The 13,533-nt window shown below is 36.3% G+C and overlaps 1 non-coding gene across 1 annotated transcript; it reads right to left on the bottom strand.

Annotated features, from left to right (window-relative positions):
* Positions 1–7,709: 7,709 nt before the first annotated feature.
* On the bottom strand, positions 7,710–7,782 carry Trnak-uuu (transfer RNA lysine (anticodon UUU)). Its single transcript has one exon. It is a non-coding gene; the product is annotated as a tRNA-Lys (tRNA).
* Between the last annotated feature and the right edge of the window lie 5,751 nt (positions 7,783–13,533).

Here is a 13,533-nt window from a genome sequence, read left to right on the forward strand (position 1 = left end):
AGCGATCGTCACTGTATTTAGTCGTTTGTAGTCGATCACCATTCGGTACTGTTTTTCCCCGTTCGCCTTTGGTTTTTTAGGCACTACCCATATTGGTGAATTATAAGGGCTCTTTGAAGGCCGGATGACACCTTCCTCAAGCAGCTCATTCACTTGTTTTTCAACTTCGTCCCTCATACACGCTGGATACGGGTAGCTTTTACTGTATATTGGTTCGGAAGTTGATGTTTTTATTTCAGCACGGATGTTTGTCTCTACGAGCTCATTGCCATTTAAAGGTTTAAAGAGCTCCGAGTATTTTTTTAACAAGGTTTCGACCTTCCCATGAATTCCCAGAGGCAAATCATTGCCTATTGTAAAATTGACATGGCAAGACGTGTGTGCCTTGAGTGGAATTTTGTAATCCCCTATTTTTAATAAGTTATTTTTCCTATCAATTACCGCACCTAATTCTCTCAAGGTGTCGTCCCCAATGATCCCGCAGAATCCACTTAGAGTAGGTAATACAAAGAAATCAAATTCAGTGGAGTTCCCAATGCTTTCAAATAATTTTACTTGTACCTTATCTTTTATTGGCACAGTACCCCCCACAGATGCCACACTAAAACTTTTCTGCACCGGAGTCGTTTTTTTCGACATGGTTTGTCTAATGAAGTTTTTGTTGGCACCGGTGTCTACTAAAAAATCTAAAACGCGGCCATCCGGCATCGTATATTCTAGGTATGGTACGCTAGATGGCCGGAGGACAGAAAATCCTCAGATTCTTCGTCATTGCTAGGTTCTTGATTGGCATCCTGTTCTTCGCTCACCCCTTGAGCTATGTGACTTTGCTGTTTGACGTCCTGTTCCTCGCGTTCCTCTTGCACAGTGTGATACAGCCTTTGTTGCTTCCGTGGGAGATTTTCAGACCTCGCACTACGTTTAAAAGGATTGGGTCGATTGATATAGTTTACTTTGCGTGTCTGCACTGAAGGATCAACCTCCATCCTCTCAACTGGCGGACGCGACGTGGAACTGTGGATGTCATCTCTTGAAAAAGGACGATAATTTTTTGGGTATTGTGCACGCTGCTCTTGAGCGTGCCATGTAGGTTCTGGTGGCAATTGTGGAGGTTTGAACCTATTTGGGGAGTAAGGGGTGCTCGGTAAGTTGTTTATGGGCACCACCACACGATTGCTAGCCGTGGAAGAATGAATTGCAAAATTTCTAAAGTCGACGTTTTGGATCTCTAAGCATGCCGAGTAAGCTTCCGGCAATGTTTTAGGACGCTGTATAAGCATCATTCTCGACATTTCCCCATTCAACCCGCCAGGACACGTAGTGGACAGGATTCCCATCAAAAATCTGCAGCTCCTTGACACAGTCAGGGAGTCGACTGATGTCCCTTATGTCGGCTTCCGTTTTAGGGGCTTGTGCTACCATCTCTTCACTGGGTTCCGTCTGGTCATTGGCGGTTGGTGTAAACATCCTGGAGCTTATTGAGTCCAGGCGGGATACCCGTCTTTCGATGGTGTTCATTTTATCAAGCAGGGCGTTAACTGCCCCCGTTAAATTTGTTACCGTGGCCCTCAAATTTTCCATCTTTAAAAGAAAATATAAAAGGAAATGCTTTAGTCAACTTACGCAAGGATACACTCTAGTTTCATCAGCGCCTTTATTGTATGTTCAGCGTATTGTGGCTCTCCTTGGCCTTACGCCCGATGATCCTTTAGTTTTTTGCTGAGCAGGTTTATCAAAAACCCTTTTTCACTTTTTTTAATTTTGCCAATCGTTTTTTTATTTGTTTTTTGTTATTATTTAATACACTTTCTTTTATTTCGTCCACTCTCACTTTTAACACTCCTGGGTCCCTGCTCGGGCGCCAGTTACGGATTTTGGGTCCGTTACACTAAAAAAAAATTAAGGGCCAGCTGCCCAGGAGAGAAACACTTATAATTCTTTTAATAGTTCACAATTATTTTTACTTATTCTACACAAATTACTTAATCTAATACAGCTAACCCGGAACCCGTCTCAAACTCCACTAACTGGACGTGGTGACGGTCGCTTACTTTACACCTTCATTCTCCAGCTGCGGCGCAGTCGTTGTGTAATTTGTCTGAGACCGGACTTGGCCTTGACTTCCCACGGGTGCATTATTGAATGTAATTGTGCAACAGGTAACGTCTCCTGTTGCGTTGCATTGTGAAATTTAAATATGCTGACACTGCGGCACGTGTAGCGAGCAGCCGTGGGAGCGTCGCAACAAATGCGACTGCAGCGTGTTAACTTATATATACAGAGAGCGGAAGAGATTATTGCATTTAATTTGATTAAATGTTTTCTTGAATACACTGTTTAACAAATACGAAGAAAAAAGAATTTGTTTTTTATCTAAAACAGTCCATCGAAAATTTTTGGCCACTTTACGAAGTGTGGGATACCTACCAAAATCATTGTGCTGGGTTCCAACACCCCACTCAGAAGTCCTAATTCTCTTTCAAGCTGGGTTTAGTTAAATAGTCATACACAGAAAGTTAAATATTTCTATCATTTAGGTTTATGCCAGTTGTATGTATACTCATTTTCAAATAGCTCATTCAAAGCCACTTACGAAATGGTAATTTATCTGCAATGAACCAGCCCTCTAAATTTGAATAAAATAATTCATTTAAAAAGAGTAACTACTGATTAAATAAAATAAATATTAGAGCCTACACTAAATAGATTGGCCACATCAGCATACGTTTTGAATTCAAGTGGAAGGTGATGTTGCTACAGCTTAAATTTAGAAATGTTTTTTTTTCTTTTCTCAATTTTACAAAAAAAAAAAACTCAGAAAAGTCCTACCTTCAAGAATACCTCTATACCTTTTTATCTATAATAGGGATAAATAATATACCTCTCCTCACTAAACTGTGGGTAGAGGCTTAAGTGGATATGATTTTATTATAATTTTGGTATTTCCCTATATTCAAATTTAACTTTTTAACCTTTTTAAATATGAAATTTATGCCACTTCCACAATTCAAATTTCAGATGCATCCGAACACATGGACCCTCAGCATTACAAATCCATGCTATTAAATCTATATTAAGATTTAAGGGTCAAAATTGCATCATAATAGGCATCATTTGTATGTTCATTACGTAAGTATACTTATATGCATGCACATATATATCCACAGCTATTTATAAGTGCGCTCCTATGGCACTAAAGTGACCTATTTCACTGAGCCAACAAAGCCGCAAACATTTCTTACAGTTTGACCAACTCATAAAACTTCAGCTAATCATATTTTACCTCTCTTTGCGTGATACAACAACTCATAATATGGGTATGCGATTACGATGGGTTATACATACGTGCGTACATTTGTATGTGTGTACTCATACAAATAATTCAATGGAAAATAAATCAAGAAATGCCTGAAACTGTCAGCTACATGGATCGGCACAAATTGAAAAGTTAGTTATGAGCATTAAAACGGTAATAAAACCACAGATACGCAGCAGACCGCAAATGAACGGAAGATCAAAAATGGGAAAATAATATCAAATGAAAAAAAACTTAAAAAAATACCCGTAGAGTAGGAAGTTGAAGTTGGAAAATGGAGATGTTATGCAAAAAACGAAAAAATAATAATAATGATAAAATCAAAAACAAAAAAAAGAAAAAAAAAAATCTGCAAGCAACCGGCCACCACTCAGCCAACCACTTAAAAGCGACCAAAGAGCTGGCCAACAAACACGAATACGAGTAGTGGATGAATAGCAGAGCAGAGATCGCCAGACAAGTAGGCAGTATCTACATGAACACACATGCGCTCATATATGTCTGTATACACATGGAAACACATATGCATGACGAAAGTCGTGGTACACACACACACGCTGTTAGCTAACGTGATTTCGTTTTTTTGCAAGCTTCGCGCGCCCATTCAGGTGTCAATGAACGAGTTGGAAAAAATGCGATAAAATTTATTTAACTAAAAATAAACGACAAAGGTGCAGTTTTAGAAGTGACGAGGAAGGCAGCGGCGAAGTGATGGTAGGCAAAAACAGGTACAAATATAGACTTAGATAATAAATAATAAAAAAAAAAAAAACAAAAAAACGAATAATGAAATAAAAAAATTAAAAGGCCAGTACAGCAATGTGCAAATAATTTTCAGTAGCAGATACATAGGCATGAGTAGAGCCAAATGTATGTATGTATAGATTTATATAAAATGATTCACTTGCCGGCTGGTACTTACATAGACTTTTGTGTATTTTTCGGCTAAGCAAAAGTTGCAAATTGGAAAATGTGAGGCAACAAATAGTTCATACGAAATGAGAATTCCGTCCATGTAATGAGTCATAGCTGAAAATCGATACTAGTGCCGTAACGAGTCGAAATTGAGATCAGTAGACAAATTGCGCCTGCGGCTGCGACATTTTTTAACTTACAGGACCTAGAACTAGACCACAATTTTCTTATGATTTTCAGATTTTTTGATGAACTATATATCTGAATCTCAACTTATTCAAAATATGTTACGCATCAGGGACAAATACATGTTTTTGCATATCAAATAAAGAATGGATTTTTTTTTAGTTTATTGTGATTAGAAAAAAGTTTCAAAAAAAAACTGTATGAACACATTTTTCAATAAACTTAGATTTTTAAAGCAACGAAAATAGGGGGTGCATGCAGACTTTTGTCCGCCACTGTAAGTATAAGTATGCCAAGTTTCTCTTATGTATCTTCTGTTCTTATTTCAGATGTTTCTGAAAAAGTCCACAAACGAACAGGAATCGAACTTTATGTAAAGGGTGGTTAAATTTCAAGGACCGATGTTGAATGTGAACCACATCTAAACGTCAAGTTTTTTTCTGCATTTCATTTGACATTTTTCAATTTCAGTCTAAAACTCAATTTGAACCATGGAAAGATACACAATCGAGCAACGCGTTAAAGTTATTCAGGCTTATTATGAAAACGGGCGTTCAAATCAAAATGCTTATCGCGCACTTCGTGACTTCAGTGATGAGGCACATTTTCACCTCAGTAGATTCGTCAATGAGCAGAATTGCCGGATTTGGGCGAATGATAATCCAAGAGTGATTGCCGAAAAACAAATGCACCCACAAAGAGTGACTGTTTGGTGCGATTTAGGGCCCGGCGGCATCATTGGGCCGTATTTTTTCCAAAATGAGGCCGGTCAGGCAGTTACTGTGAATAGAGTTCGCTATCGACAGATAATAACGAACTTTTTATGGCCCGAATTGGAAGATATGGATGTGAACGATTTGTGGTTTCAACTGAACGGTGCCACTTGCCACACAGCTAACGAAACAATGGCTCTTTTGCGCGAAAAATTTGATGGCCGAATAATCTCACGTCGCGGCGATGTCAATTGGCCGCCAAGATCATGAAATTTGACACCGTTGGACTTCTTTCTTTGCGGTTATTTGAAAGAAAAGGTATACGTCGATAAGCCAGCAACAATTCAAGAGCTAAAGGATGAGATAATTCGACACATTAACGGCATAGAACCTGAATTATGCCTCAGCGTCATCGAAAATTTGGACCATCGGATGGAGGTGTGGCGCCGAGGCTGCGGCGGCCATTTGGCCGATATTTTGTTCCATACGTAATTGAGCCATATCAATATTATCAGGGTAAAGAGAAATGACTATAATTCCCGAAAAAATTGTATTTTATTCAAAATCAACACCGGCCCTTGATACTTAACCACCCTTTATTATTATTATTTAGATGCTGGTATGAATCTAAGTACTAAACAATGTATTTGAGTATTGGCTACAGAAGCCTTCAGCTCACTTTATGTAAAATGGCAGATAATCGTGTGTTTTAATCGATTTTAATAATTTTAATAATCATCACTATATGTAGCTTAATATACTTGAAAATAGGTTGTACAAGGCTCATTTGCTCAAACTTTTTAAAGAAGCGTATTTTTTCAGATATAATTCCTTATACAAAATTTAAGCCAATCGGCTTAACTGAATACTGAAATATCGGTTTTGTTTGCATATTTCACAATTATTGTTATATGGAGGGTGGAGGGAGGTAATGTCCGATTTAACTAATTATCGTTCACATGTATCTCATTGTAAGTCGTATTCTTTTGTAAACGAGTTAAAAAAGAACACTCGGTTATGTGACGATTTGAATGCAAAGCAAAAACAAACAAAAAACTCGTATATGTATACCTATATTAGTAGAATCCAACTCAAATAAAGCCGTAAGACTAGATACGGCGTGCTGCCAAGTTCAATTCTGACACTATTGTAATTGATCATGAAAAAACTTACGAAATTCCCATTCAAATGGCATTCTGTTTTGCTTTCTGTTTGATTACTTTTGTGAATCACTGATAGTTGACAGTTTATATCATCATATTTGAGTTAAACGAGTAGGAACGTTCTTTTGCAACTCGTATACAAAATAATAGGCCCGTTGTAAGAGTTTCATTGAGTACCCAGACAAACGAACAGGCAGACAGGCATTGCTAATCCATATTTCGATTTTTTTCGTCGTGCTTACCTATGGGATATTAAAATCTATTAGTGAGATTGTCAGAGCAGAAATCATTTTGGTGATTGGCTGTAAGCATAGTTTTGATGCGTAGTGTACGTAAGTGAAACTCATTAGGCAAGCAATATCTCGACGCATGAAATGCGTATCGGCTTTTGAGTTACACGACCCGTTGATGTTGTAACTCAGCGCATTTTTGAGATACCGTTCTGCACTGCTGAGCTCATGGAGAAGCGCTGAAGCGTAAATGGAGTGTGGAATACCGGCACGGCGTAATTTGTGTTTTTTTCTTAGTATGTGTATGTCTGCATTTATTTTTTATTTTTCAGCTAGTTATTTAATTTATATTTGCAAAAGAGCCAGCTGTACTCAATTTATGACTAATTGTTTGTCCAAAAGCATGGAATTTTATGTAGAATTATTTATTCAAAGAGATTAAAAAAACAAAATCGAAAACAACATGAGCTAATTTGTATTTTCATTTCATTATTATTTCATATGCTAAATTTTAATTCAATGCAAATAAGTAATTATGCACATATTTATTTTTATTGCAAGCTCTACTTGCCACACGCTGTGTGTACGTGCAACAATCAGCACACCAACAACCAGCTGGTATAAAAATAGCAAATGTTGCAGCAAACAGCAACAACAAACACTAAGAGCTAATGCACAAGACATAATAAATACCAAAGTAGGAGAAAAATGTTACAACAACAACAAAAACAGAAATAATTAGGAATAAACAAATGTCAAAAACATCAGCGTAAGCAACTACACCTACACACGCGTACATTGGATGATTAATGTGGGGCACGAGCGATTTTCTTGTGCGAAATGCACACTTGCCAACGGCTTAGGAGCTCAGTTGTTTGCTTAGCGCAGTTACACTTGCTTAAAAGAAGAGCACTCAAAAACAATTTTATGTCTTTCTCCACTTTTCGTATTGTTTTCAAAGCAGTAACTTCAGGCGCTGTGTTTACAGTTGTCTTCGAAAATGGGGCGCTTAGGCGACGCGTTAGCATTTTAAAGAATACTCGCATAAGCACATGCAAAAAAATGCCTGGCAACATGGCACGCTGATGTATACTTGTGCACTACATATTTGGATACATATATACAAATTAATTTAAATTATTAAAAAAAACAAAAATTAAAAAAAAAATAGCAAAAAAAACTGTGCCGCCCGAGCAGGGACTTGAACCCTGGACCCTTGGATTAAAAGTCCAATGCTCTACCGACTGAGCTACCCGGGCACATAATTAAATCCTGTCACAGTTCTAACATACAGCAAGCTAATACTTTTCTTTGTATATGTGCACATATACATACACACCAGAGAACTGCAGCGGTGTACTGCTACTGCTTGCCCACCGCTTCAATACTCTGCTTCACGCATTTGAGCGGAAAGCAAAAGAGCGGTGTGTGTGCTGATCAATACCGCTATTACCGCGATTGCTGAGTGTATGAATATCTCGTATACTCGGGTGTTAGATTTGAAAGCAATCGTATATTCAACTTCGGCTAAGCGGTGTGACGTGTGAACTCTGTCAAATGAGGAAAACACCGCAAACACCGCGTCGTCATCCCTTGCAAATAGTGAGATAGTAGCGCACGGAAAAAAAGGATTTTTATAAATACATATGTAGCAGTATTTTTAAATGAAAAGTTTTTTCTTTATTGAAGCAGTGATATTATTTTATTATATTATTGTATATTACTATTAATTATGACAGAAAATAAAATGAACTTTAAAATAAAAATTGAAAACCAAATTCATTCTTTTACAAATTACTTATCGTACAAAAACAAATAATAATTTTTCTTTTAACTTACTTCTAAAGATACTTATATATAAAGATATAAAGAAAATATAATATTTACATTTGCAACTTATTGAAGTTTTTATGCATTGAATGCAAAAATAACAAATTGTCAACTGTTTTGGGCCCAATTCTATTTCGCTTTTCGGTTATAATGTTACCCGCTAATGAAAATGCATCGTATAATTGGAATTCCACCGAGTAGGACAATCATTTTTTAAGGAACTTGGTAACTTGTGCTGCAAATTTGATTTCTTAAAATATCTCACAAGTTTCTTGCACGACTGTAGTAGTAGTTTGTAATAATGTATGTTTGCAGTGTATGTATGTAGTGTAGTGTATGTGGCAACGTCGTTAACTCGTGCTAATCATTTATGTATTGAGTGAACGCGCGATGGCATAGATATTTTTTTGCGGTACTCTTTTGCTTGTGTGTTATGATCTATTTGTGCAGGCGGTGTTTTCAGTATTTTTGTCATTCGGTAGCGGTCATATGCAGCACCGCATAGCCGAAGTGATCGCACAAGCGGTAGTTATAAACGAAGCAAAGACTGAACAAAGGACTCGGATGTACAAACGATATACATAGAACATTTACTGCTCTGTTGCGGTTCTGCTCAGCGCAGACACCGCTTAGTTTGCGTTGGTCGTACATATTGATACCGCTTTTTTTGTGAGTGGATCGCAAGTCAGAAAAATACCACCGCTTGCAGTTCTCTGATACACACATCAAAATTTACGACGCGAACTCATTTGTGAAAAATTAAAATAATAATGACCAAACAAATATTTTACTTAGAATCTGATAACCCTGAGAAAGAAACTATTTCTGAAAATCGAAAGTTTGTATGTTATTGTAAATAGTTTATATTTTGTTCTTAAACAATTTTGAACTTCTTTCTTCAACTAGTGGGAAATTAAATATTGATTGATAATAAACTAAGTTATAAGTTTATACGAAAGCAAAGGTTGGAAAAATAGGCTCTGTTACCATAAGTCAAGATTGTGGAGGTACTTATCAAATTTCATACAGTTTGTCAAGAATATCTTTGCATATTGAAGAAAAATTTAAAATTCTAGTTTTGATCGAGAATTCCAACAACAAATGAAAAAGCAAAAAACAAAATTATACGCACATTCCATTACACTGTACTTGTCTACGACTATTAGGCGCCAACAGTTATTAAATAAACACACACATTACAAAAACAACAACAAAAAAGATGTTTACTCTATTTAAAAAGTGTCAAAAAAATCTTTGCATAACTGATGAAAACAACAAAAAATGCAGTCTTTTGGGGTTAATATTTTGTATGTCCTCCTTGGGCATCAATTACCGCTTGAAGACGACTTCGCATTGATTTAATTAGTTTCGGAATATCATATTCCAATGGTATTTTTCCCCACTCTTCTCTGATGAATCTTATTAATTCAGTTTTATTAGTTGGCGATCTTTTTCCTACTTTTATTTTTAAATGAACCCACAAATTTTCGATTGGGTTAATGTCGGGACTTTCGGCGGGAGTATCCATAACTTTGGTGCAGTTGTAAAGTAACCAGGACCTGCATAAATAAGATTTATGTTTGGGATCATTATCTTGATGGTATTTGTATTTAAATTTGTTCGAGTTTTCCGGGTCAACAAAGCCGAATTTTCTAATACTGAAAGTCAATTCGTTTTTTTAAATATCAAGATATACTTCCCAGGTCATTATTTCGTCCAAAATTTTGATTTCACCCACTCCCATTGTTGATATACTACAACCCCAAAACATTTTGTAGTGCTGTGAGAGGCTTACGCCAAACTCTCTGGGGTCCATCATGGTAGTAGAGCATCATTTTCGTCTCATCTGAGAAAATAACGTCATCCCAGTACTCTGTGGGTAGCGTTATGTGCTCGGTGGCAAATCGCAATGTTTTATCAACGTTTTGTGCTGATAACAGGGGCTTTTTTTCCTAACCACTCTTGAAGAATATTTGTATTTTTGCAACACTCTTCGAACAGGTTCATGAGAAACTCTTAACCCGTAGTCTTTTTCCGCTTGAAGAGCTAATCCTCTTGTACTGCTTTGCGGGCTATTATAAATAGTTTTAATAATTTTACGTTCGCTGCGTCACTTTTTTTGGTCTGCCTGTAGACCCTTTCAACTCGAGTCTTTCTTCATTTTCAGCACGGTTTATTATATTATATACAGTTCTAATTTTGAGGGGAAACACATCGGCGATTTCTCTGGCTGATTTGTCTTTGTAGTGATTGAAATACACTAATTGAATAATATTTTTTGAAACTCGTTTTCGTGGCATTTTTTTCATTCAAATCTGAGATCACTTGAAGCACTGAGGACAATTACTTTATAACTTTTAGACAGACAATTACTCTATAATTTTCTTACCCCTTTCACATTCCATACCATTTGCAAAAAACCCAAATGAATGAAATTCGCGGAAAATAGCTGTTTTTTTTATTGTTTTCATCAGTTATGCAAAGATTTTTTTGACACTTTTTAAATAGAGTAAACATCTTTTTTGTTGTTGTTTTTGTAATTGTTTATTTAATAACTGTTGACGCCTAATAGTCGTAGACAAGTACAGTAATGGAATGTGTGTATAAATTTTTTTTTTGCTGTTTTATTTGTTGTTGGAATTCTGCATCAAAGCTAAAATTTTATATTTTTCTTCACTATGCAAAGATATTCTTGACAAACTGTATCTCGATTCTTGTTTTACTCCACAAGACCATAAGAAACATAGCATCACTTCTCAGATATTTTTGAGTGTTCGACTACACTGTCACTCTACATGAAAAGTGTCCAGCGTTCACCGATCAAAAGGACACAAATTTAGCTTAATTTAGTTCATTAGGGAACACAATATTTTTTTATTTTCACCCAATATTTTTATTGCAATTAAGTTCTAAATCCAGCTTTTCAGACTTTTTCTAGCATTTTTGATATTTTTAAACTCTGCAACTCTACAAGATACCAAGCAGGTAGTGAGTTAATACGGGCACAAGTATGTGTGTATGTTTGTATGTATTATGCTGCACAAAACCCACAACAATGCATGAGGTGCAGCAAACTATGCTATAGTCAACTGTTCCATGTACACGCCTATAAGTAAGTATTACACCGCTGCATACACAAATACGCCTTCATATTATGACTGCAGCCAGTAGTGGAGTTGAGCCGAGAGGAAGGAAAAGCAGCAAACCAGAGAGATCAACGCTCCAAATCTGCTCCAGTTTTGTCGCTGCTTTTCAAAGTTGGCTTTTGTGCTGTGTTGCACTGTCAAGTGACGTGCAACATCTGCAATGTTGTCGATGACATTGTTGTTTATTAAGATTTTTTTTCTTACTTTTTGTGTTTGTTGCTATTGCTTTCATTGCTAAGTGCAAAGTGAGCATGAAAAAGCGTCGAGAGGCAGGGAGTCTGGTATGTTGTACGTGGGGTGATAGTGAAGCGCATCCAATTCGCTCCCAGACTAACAAATGGATACGGTAGCACGACGCTGTCACTATCATAGCTTCGATGCGGCTGTTATTATTGTTGTTGTTGTTTTGGTTTTTGCTAGTGTTTTGCAAAAATTTATGCAAATATGCTGCACAATATTTCTATTTGCTGCATATTTTGCCTTTTTAGAGTGCAGCAATGCAGAATCACACACATTCGCAGACACATTTACGTATGTATGTATGTATGTATATGCAAATAGAAAGAGATGAGGATGGGGTGCAAGCAAACGCAGTTGCTCGAATTCCCGCTTGGCAATGTGCCATGAAATTTAAATCTGCCATCTTCATGGTTGCTGCTGCATGCACTCATTCACTTATTTATTTATAATGCATACACTTTTAGATATCGTATATTTGTGCGTCTTCCTGTGACATGCAGGGTGTGCCAAATGAAGCTATGATTTTTAATAATACTGAAGTGACGTATCACTCAGCCAGTGGGTGTTATATCTCCGCAAATAAGAATGGATGCAGTTTTTAACCAATTTTTGATTTATTTACAAAGAAAATAGCTGCCTAGTCCAAACTCTCAACTTTGGACGAGAAGCACTTTAATATCGGAGGTTTGGTTTAAAAACAGATTGACAAATCAATTTCCGCAATTGCGGAACTGCGTGGAAACTACAAACTGCAATTTGATTGTTATAAAAGGGAGGCATGCACGCATTTACACAGACGTAATACCAAATTGACATACTTATGACCTGCTGTTTAAGGTTTTCCGGTTTCCCCCTGTTTAGATCGATTTTTTGATTACATAAATGGTTAGTTAAACTACTCAAGAATATGTGGTTAAAATTTTGAAGCGAAATTCGCATTATTCCTGATTCTATGAGCACTTAAGTGACTGCCCGTCGGTTCCGCACCGTAGCGCGCATTAGTTAGAACGACGTTTTTCTCTAAACTACTTTTTTTCAACTGGTGGGAATTCTAGCTTAAAAAATTATCGACCAATCATTCTAAAATTTTTCGCGATTTTGTCTTTATTCAATTCTAATCTATATGAACCTAAATCTGGGATTATGTTATTATTTAAAATATGGTTTTTTAAGCAAAATAGATGAAAAAATATGGTATAAAATGCTACTTTGTGTTCAAGCGCCTCAAAGATAAGCAATTTTCAATATTATTTTATCAAAATTAGGTTCATATTCTTAGGAAATGCGTTGTTAATAAAAAAAAATTGCTGTTGATTTCAGAGAAAAATTGCAACTTCAGGAATTCCCACCAGCAAGACACTCGGATGGCGATCGTCCATGAACAGCACGCTCTAACGCCACTATCTCCCGCGGAAATAGTTTCAAAAAAATTTAAAAGTGTACTTAAAAATATGAATAAAACATCCTCCATGTTTAAACAATTTCTGATTATTCCTTCCTCCTAAACCGGTTTTCCCCTTAAGTGGTAATACTTTTTGTTTTTATAAAAACATTATTAGAGTACTTCACAAAACATGTTTGTTCATTTTTTTTTTTCATTTTTAAAAATATACCTCAATTAGGAGCAAAATTAATCACCCTATCCTAGAGAAATCAGAGAACGTAAATTCATAAAAAAAAAATGTTTCATAAAACCAAAAACAACAAGTCTAATATGTAAACATGCATACAAATCATATGGACATATCAAATGAACAAATCTATTCTGTACACAAGCAAATGTAAGCTAATGGA

Source organism: Anastrepha obliqua, chromosome 5, assembly GCF_027943255.1.
Source record: "Anastrepha obliqua isolate idAnaObli1 chromosome 5, idAnaObli1_1.0, whole genome shotgun sequence".
NCBI classification, from domain to species: domain Eukaryota; kingdom Metazoa; phylum Arthropoda; class Insecta; order Diptera; family Tephritidae; genus Anastrepha; species Anastrepha obliqua.